Genomic DNA, 9,150 nt, shown 5'->3' on the forward strand with positions numbered 1-9,150 from the left:
AGGGGCAGGGGTGAGATGATTTTGGGATGATTCACGCACATTACATTTATTGTGCACTTTGTTTCTATTATTATTACATTGTAATAGATAATGAAATAATTCTACAACTCACCATAATGCTGACAGAAGGCGGCGCTCAGGCGGTGATGCGAGTGATGGGGAGCGGCTGTAAGTATAGATGATCTTCACTCACTTGCTCGCCTGCCGCTCACCTCCTGCTGTGTGGCCTGGTTCCTAACAGTCCACGGACCAATACCGGTCTGTGGCCCGGGGGTTGGGGACCCCTGGTTTAATGCGTATGGTTCCAGACCTGCTAAATATTTTAATGGCAGAGTTTTGACTTCTTACGTTTGATTTACAAAAATTTTATTCCTTTTTTTGTGGTAGAAAAGGTTGAGTCAGAGATGGGCCCAATTTTCTGATTTTTCAAGTTTCTGGAGAAATTCCTTCAGACATTTCCTGTATTCCTTGCCTTTCTCTCACCTTTTCCCCTTCTGCCTTTCGGGGGACTGAACCCAGCCCTCATACATCTTTTATCTCACAGTCTACACTACACACTGTACAAAATCTTCCATTCGTCTGAGCTCTCCACCTCCTTTCACAGACCTATTTTACTCTCTCCCTGAAATAGTCACAATACTGTTAAAATACCGAGCTTAGATGGACATTGTTGGGTCGGAGATGAAGTTGAAATATGTGAAAGAGTGTAGTCTAGGGTCTGGCAAATAATAGGTATCAGTTACTCTTTCCCCAAATACCCAAATTCCTTTGGTTCTCAGACTGGTTGGGAAATTTTTCATGGGATCTAATTTCCCTCTTTGAGTCTTAACTTTCTTTTTTCCCCTCCTCAAGTTTTGTAATTTGATTTCTTTTTTTTATTGAGGCATAATTTACCGACAATAAAATGCACTGTTTTTTTGTTTTTTTGTTTTTGTCACATGGCATGTGGGATATTAGTTCCCCGACCAGGGATTGAACCCATGCCCCTTGTAGTGGAAGCATAGAGTCCCAACCACTGCACCGCCAGGGAATTCCCTAAAATGCACTGTTCTTCTTTTTTTTTTTTTTTTTGATGTATGCGAGCCTCTCACTGCTGTGGCCTCTCCCGTTGCGGAGCACAGGCTCCGGACGCGCAGGCTCAGCGGCCATAGCTCACGGGCCCAGCCGCTCCGCGGCACGTGGGATCTTCCTGGACCGGGACACGAACCCGCGTCCCCTGCATCGGCAGGCGGACTCTCAACCACTGCGCCACCAGGGAAGTCCCAAGTGCACTGTTCTTAAGTGTTCTGTTCATTGAGTTTTGACAATCGTATGCTTACTTGTAACAAGCATCCTAAGCAAGATGCAGAACACCAAAATCCCCCAAATTTCTCTAGGGTGCTTTTCCAGTCAATTCCATCCCTAATCTCTTTCTAGGCAACCATTTTCTATCTTCTAGCACCTAAACTAGTTTTCTAGCTTCCTTCCTGGCCTGCTAACCTACACTGCTTGCTTTCTTCAGTTTAGCTGATGAGGGTTAGAGAGGATCCTGGAAGTAAACTGAGCTGGCCCACTACATGACCACGCCCTCTGGCTTGATCATTGTTAAGAGAACATTCCTCTTTCTCCCTCATTGACTATATGCTTCATAATCTTGATAGGCTGTGCCAAGCCATTACCTTGCCCTTTAACATTCTCTTTCCCTTTCCTCATAGCTAACTATTTCAGCAGGTGAAGCTGAAGAGCTAGAGCTTACCAGCTCTATGTCTTTCCCCTGCCTTCTCTCTTTCCATGCTACATCAGACTCCTCTCTTTCACCATATTTTATCTACCCTAGGTTTGTGTTGACTATGTCATCATATCTACTACATTACGTTTTTGTTGTTTATCTCTCTCAGTTGATTGTGAACTCCTCAAAGGAAGAAACTGGCTTTCATTTCCTTACCTCCAGTGCCTGGGATCTGAGTTCTCAGTAGGTGTTCGTTGAGCATCACTGGCCTCCCCACTTTCAAAATCTTCTAATTTCAGTCTTTCTGAAACATTGCTGCCTGAGCAATCTTAAAATAACATTTTAATCTTATCAGTCAGAGTTGATAATTTACAATAGGTCCTTGTTGCCTAGTGGCTCAAGCACATGTCTTGGCCTGGCATTTCAAGCAGTCTCTAGTCTGGATCTGGCATCACCTTGCCTTTTCAAACATATCTTTCAGTGCCAGCTCCCATCAGGCTAGTTTCTTTAGTGGCCAAAGTAGACCCTACTTCTTTCTGACCCTGGCCTCTGCTCAACATTTACCCTCTTTGGGAAGTTTCCAGCCTCTTTTGTGCCACACTAAATTTCACAAAAATTAGAAGAATGTATTTGGCAGGATGCTTGCGGTCTTCATCTAGAGGGCTTGTAAACTGAAGGGAAAAGGGAGAAAAATAACCAGATAAGATTGTATAACTGATCCATGAAGGACAGAAGAAACAGGAGAATGGTGGATAAGGCACACACCTCTATGTAGCACTTAACACACTGTATTATAAATTATGTGGTTCTTCCCCTTTAGACTGAACTCTTTAAGGGGAGGGACTGTTTATTTTATTTTTGTATGGCCAACAGTGAAACCAGAACCTGGCATAAAGGAGGTACTCAATAGATGTTGAATTTTTATTGCGGTGTTCAATAATTCCCAGGGGGGAAAATGCAAGGGGAGAAAGTTGGGAATAATACGAATGGTATCATGGCATGTTATTATGTAAAGAGCAAAGGCTATGCATCAGAGTTCTGAGTTCCAGTTCTGACTCAGCACTACTTAGTGGTCACTGCAAGTTACTTTTTAACTATTCCACTTCTCACTTTCCTTATCTATAAAATGGGGGTTAAAAGACTATCTCTTTGGATGGTTGTGAAAGTTTACTGGGATAACATATGTAAAGTGCCTGTCATTTAAAACGTGTGGATTTAGAGATGTACATATGAGTAAACACAAGAAGATAAACAAAATAGCATAGATATCGTTGAAACTTGATGGAAGGGAACTTATGACTGGCAGTGGAAAAGTTTTTTTTTTTTTTTTTTGCGGAACGCGGGCCTCTCACTGTTGTGGCCTCTCCCGTTGCGGAGCACAGGCTCCGGACGCGCAGGCTCAGTGGCCATGGCTCACGGGCCTAGCCACTCCGCGGCATGTGGGATCTTCCCGGACCGGGGCACGAACCCGTGTCCCCTGCATCGGCAGGCGGACTCTCAACCACTGTGCCACCAGGGAAGCCCCAAGAGTGGTTTTTAAAACATATTATTTATGTTAATTTACAAGGGGGTTGTTTTATTTATTTATTTGGCCGCGTCAGGTCTTAGTTGCAGCGTGCGGGCTCTTTCCTGGTGGCATGCGGGCTGTTTGTTGCAGTGCACGGGCTTCTCTCTAGTTGTGGTGCACGGGCCCCAGAGAGCGCGGGTTCAGTAGTTGCGGCATGCAGGCTTAGTTGCCCTGTGGCATGTGGGAACTTAGTTCCCCTACCAGGGATCCAACCCGTGTTCCCTGCATTGGAAGGCAGATTCTTAACCACTGGACCACCAGGGAAGTCCCCAAAACTGTTTTGTTTTGTTTTTTTTTTAAATAAAATATATTTAATAGAAGAGTCAGACAATATAAGTGTTCTGCTTGGTGGTTTTTTACACACTCATTTAACCACTGCTGTGGTCAGAAAACATACACTGTGATTTGAATCCTTTAAACCACATTGAGACTTGCTTTATAGCCAAGTTTATGGTCAATTTTTGTATATTTTCCATGAACTCTTGAAAAGAGGGTATATTCTGTAGTTTTGGGGTGTAGTGTTCTATATATGTCAGTTTGGGCCAGTTTATTAACTATTTTGTTCAAATCTATAGCTCTACTGATTTTTTTTTGTCTGTTTATTCTATTAGCTACTTAAAGAGGTATGTTTAAATCTTTCATCATGATTTGAATTTGTCTTTTCTGCCTTTTTTTCTGGCATTTTTACTTATATATTTGGAGACTATGTTATTATATGTTACAGATTTAGAATTGCTATTCTTCCTCCGGAATGGATCCTTTCCTCATTATGTCCTTCTTTATTTCTGGTGATGCTTCCTACCTTAAAGTCTATCTTTTTTGCTCTTATTACAACTACACCAGCTTCATTTAGGTTAGTGTTTACATGGTAATAATAGACCATGTCTCCTGGAATTCATATTAACCAAAGAAGAAAACACTAAGCACAATTAGACACAAGAAAAGCAGATTTTTTTTAATTAAAAGAAAATATCAGTTAAGCTCATAGCCAGAGACTCTAAGGAGAATATGAGTCAACAGAGTTGAGAGTCTTCAGAACCTAGACTTGATAGTATTTTCCAGTGGGAAGTCCTTCCAGCTCATTTATTCCACTAGTTTTCCCAATCCTAATCATATTCCTCAACTTATCAAGTCCTCCAATTAATTGACCTTACCCAAATTTCACTATTATTTTCCTCTAATCTAGTTGATTCCATGCATGGCTCATCATTATCATCATTCCTTTGCATAACTGGGACTAAACTTATCAAGAAAATTCAAAACCAATATGAAGAAAATGTTAAAACATGATGAAAAGAACTTAAAAGAAGACTTGCGCAAAAGAAAAGACTTAAAAGGTTCTTGGATAGGAAGACTCAGTTCCATAAATATATCAGTTTAGTTGAAATTAAGAATAGCCAGAAAAATCTAGAAAAAGAACATCAGTAAGGGGGAGCAAGCCCTACCAGCTATTAAAATATATAATTGTTAGCAATTAGATAGATGAGTTCCAAACCCCACACTATATACCAAGGTAAATTTCAAAGATTTAAAGTAAAAATGGAAACTATCAAGAATTATTTTATTATCTAAAAGTGGGGGAGATACCTCTAACTTTAAGTCAAAATTTAGAAGCCATAAAAGAAAAGACTGAGAAAATATGAAACAAGCAAGCCTCTGTGTGGTAAATACAAACAAACATCACACAAGTCAAGTCAAAAGACAAACAGCAGGGGACTTCCCTGGTGGTCCAATGGTTAAGATTCCATGCAGGGGACGCGGGTTCAATGCCTGGTCGGGGAAATAAGATCCCACATGCTGCGGGGCCAAAAACAAAGGAAACAAAAACAAAAAAAGACAAACAGCAAACTAGGGGAAAAATTCAACTCATAGCATATGCAAAGGGCTAAGTCCTGGAATATATAAAGAGCCCTTACAAATGGATAACAAAAAGACAACTATCCCAATAAGAAAGTGAGCAAAACAAATGAAGAGACAGCTGGCAGAATACACATGACTCTTAAACCTACAGGGATGCTCAGCTTACTCATAAGAGATACAAATTAAAACTAAACTGAAGTTTCAATTTGCATTTATCATTTTAGCAAAAATTTAGATGTTTGATAAAACACTTTTAGCAAGACTGTGGGAAAATAGATATGCTAATAGATTATGTAAATATAAATTGGTACAACCTCTATGGATGGCAATTTGTCAATATCAATAAAAATAATAACCACATATATCCTTGGACCCAGCATTCACACTTCTGGAGATTTATCGAACAAATAACCTTGCATCCGTGTGAAATGATAAATGTATGTGTTTATTCATTACCTTATTTTATTTATTTATTTATTTATTTTTTGGCCGCAGCACGCAGGGACCTTCGTTCCCCGACCAGGGATCGAACCTCTGCCCCCTGCAGTGGAAGCACAGAGTCTTAGCCATTGGACCACCAGGGTAGGCCCTCATTACCTTATTTATATTAGCAAAAGACTGGAAGCAATCCAGGTATCTATAAGTTAAAACTGGCTAAATAAACAACATTATAAGCATACAATAGAATATTATGTAGCTGTAAACAAGAATGAGGAAACAGTGCATTTGCGAAGGATCTCCAAGACATGTTTCAAGTGAAAAAAAAAATGTAGCGTAAAAAAAAAGTAAGATAATATGAATATGTGTTTATAATTGCTTATATTAGCAAAAAGAAACTCTGGAAAGACACAGAGAGAATTAGTAAAATGCCACTCCCTTGAACACCTCTTTAGCATCCCTGCTGCTTTCTCCATCCACTTCTTAGGAAAATCCCAACTGTGGTCCCACCCAACTAACCACTTACACTTTTCCTGCAGTCAAACAGCTGGAGTAAAATTCATACCAGCTTGACTGGTCTCTCTTTAAATTTATGTCCAAAATATCTAGTAGGCACTTGATACTACTGCTCACCAGGCCTAATACACTTCCCTAGTATGTTCAGTTTCTGTCTCTGCTTCTCCCCACTCTACGATCTCCTAAACTTCCCTTTTTCCTCTGTACTTTTAGCTAATGGCTTTACCTCACGCTCCAGAGAACAGAAGGCAGACCAAATTTTTATCATCTTCCCACCAACAAATGTACCAACTGTACCATATACTTCCCTCTTGTCATGGTGGATGGTTGTCTCTGCTCCCTTTTGACCCTCAACTTGGGCTCTGGATCCCATCTCCTCTCTCCTCAAGAACTTGGTACCGCAACTAACCCCTCTTGTTTCATACAGCATTCATTTTTTCCTTTCTACTGGGTCATTGCCATTAGCAAACAATCAGTTCCATGTAAACAAAATACCCGCTCTACCTTCATCCAGCACCCTTCCAGCTGCTGCTCCTTTTTTCTGCTGCCCTTCTCAGCAAAAACTCTCTTGAAGTGCCTGTAGCCATAGTCTATATTTCTTCGATTTACATTCTCTCCTCAGCCTACTCCATACAGGTTTTATTCCTTACTCCACTATTCCATTGACACTTCTTTCAAGGTGACCTATGAACAATTTACAAGGATTAGACATTAGATATATGTCTAATCCCTGTACATATCTAATCCCCTCCCCTGGGAAGGGAAGGGCGCATGTCTTTGGCCTAGGTGCCTCTCTTTGGTGGAGGCAATTCCCAAAGAGGCCAACAGCTGGGGAAATTGTTCTTCATTTCTGAAAGGGAGTCTGGGTAGCACATCACAGCATCACTACAGTATGTTTGTATGTACAGAAAACCCTACATTCCAAAAAGGATAAAAGAAAAAAAAAATGTCAGGGCTAAGGGAAGATTGAATAGCATAGTCAGATGAAGTCAGGATAAAGTCAGGTGAAATGAGGAATGCATGTCAATTTTTGGACTTGCATTGCAAATTTGGGCTTGGTCTTCCTAGAGAGTAAAGCAAAATGACTAACCAGATTGATTGTAAAATGTAAGGTATCCATATGACCAGCATATGACAGAAGCACATCATCTCTCAACAGGAACCTCTGGAAATAGCAATACCTAGAGTGCTATTAGTGTACTATGCCAGCTTGGAAAGAGGTCACTTAAGGATTCTGTTTTCAACTCTGTCCTTCTTCAATATTTTTATTAACTTATTGAATTGGGTCATAGATAGCATGTGTATGAAATTTGCATACAACACAGATTCAGGTGCAACTGCTAATATACTGGATGACAAAATCAAGATTTATATTTAATAGTCCCTTCCAGAATTTTCTACTTTGCAGACAAATTCACCAGTCTGAAGTTTACAAAATCTGGCTTTCAAAAAAGACTACAGAAGGGGCTTCCCTGGTGGCGCGGTGGTTGAGAGTCCGCCTGCCGATGCGGGGATGTAGGTTCGTGCCCCGGTCCGGGAAGATCCCACATGCCGTGGAGCGGCTGGGCCCGTGAGCCATGGCCGCTGAGCCTGCGCGTCCGGAGCCTGTGCTCCGCAACGGGAGAGGCCACAGCAGTGAGAGGCCCGCGTACCGCAAAAAAAAAAAAAAAAAAAAAAAAAGACTACATAAAACAAATGTCAATGATAATGAAATTTGAAAATTTATTATTTATTTAATCAACTTTATGGGAAAAGGAACCTGGTGAATATCAAATTATTTGCATGCCCCAAAATTACTTTCATGCTTTGTAAATATTAATATATACATAAATGTTTTATATGGAAATAACTGGAATACATGTTATTTGTATTTACTTTAATCATTAACATTATTACGTGCATACTTTTCTGTATACATGCTCTTTTCTAGAGCTTGCGGGCTCTAGAGCACAGGCTGAAGAGTTGTGGCGCACGGGCTTAGTTGCTCCACAGCCTGTGGGATCTTCCTGGACCAGCTTCCCGGACCAGCTCGAACCCGTGTCCCCTGCATTGGCAGGTGGATTATTAACCACTGTGCCACCAGGGAAGCCCTTGAGTTTATTTTTGAATACGGTGTGAGGAAATGTTCTAATCTCATTCTTTTACGTGTAGCTGTCCAGTTTTCCTAACACCACTTATTGAAGAGCTTGTCTTTTCTGCACTGTATATTCTTGCCTTCTTTGTCAAAGATTAATTGACCATAAGTGTGTGGGTTGCAAATGCATTCTTAGACTGTAAATAATCAGAGTGATGGAAATAGCTACCATTTCAGTACTTAAAATGTACCAGGCCCTGTGCTAAGCATCGTACATCAATTGTATTATTTAATTCTTATTTTGCCATAAGGTAAGTCATATTACCATCATCATAACTACCTTCTGGATGGAGAAAGTTTCAGACAGATGTGAGCTGGCCAAGGTAGCTAGATTGGGGAACTGGGTTTGAACTGAGACCTGTCCATCCCATAGAGATGGTTTCTCCAGTGCCTGGTTCAGTTCTTGGTACAGTAATAAACACGGGGTTATCCAGAGGAGTGAGAGTAATTGGGGGGTGGCATGTAAATCTGTGCTATTTTGTAAGCAGATAAGTTAGGGGGTCCCAGGAGAAAGAGACCAGGAATGGCTTTCATGACATGAGAGAATCCATTTTGGCCTAAGCCATTTTGTGATCTAAGCCTGGCCGCAATGCTTGCCCCTTGAACAGGTCTCAGTAACTAATGATATTAAGGGAACAAAAGAATGCAAGAACAGAGAAAAGGCTGTCAAACAATAGCGCAGTGATAAAGCAGAGTCCTAGTTCCTCCTCAAGGGATATACATAATAATATATCCTTGAGTTCTGTAAGAACTAAGGCCCCCAACCAGGTGAAGGATGGAATGGTGGCGCTGACCCTCCTGACTTCAATCAGTTAAAGTTTGGACTCTGTTGACCTTTGCCCCAATTCTATGCTGAGTTCTCTGCTCAAGCCCCTTTATGAATATGCGTGTACCCTTAGCTTAAAAGTTCCCCAGTTTTGCTGTTCA

The 9,150-nt window shown here is 40.9% G+C and overlaps 1 protein-coding gene across 1 annotated transcript in view; it reads left to right on the plus strand.

Moving 5' to 3' along the window:
• The window catches only part of TSTD1 (thiosulfate sulfurtransferase like domain containing 1), a 129,772-nt gene that overhangs the window by 2,990 nt on the left and 117,632 nt on the right, over positions 1-9,150 (plus strand). The gene's annotated exons all lie outside the window — the stretch shown is intronic.

The sequence above is a fragment of the Mesoplodon bidens genome, assembly GCF_964165515.1.
Source record: "Mesoplodon bidens genome assembly, chromosome: 2".
Taxonomy (NCBI): domain Eukaryota; kingdom Metazoa; phylum Chordata; class Mammalia; order Artiodactyla; family Ziphiidae; genus Mesoplodon; species Mesoplodon bidens.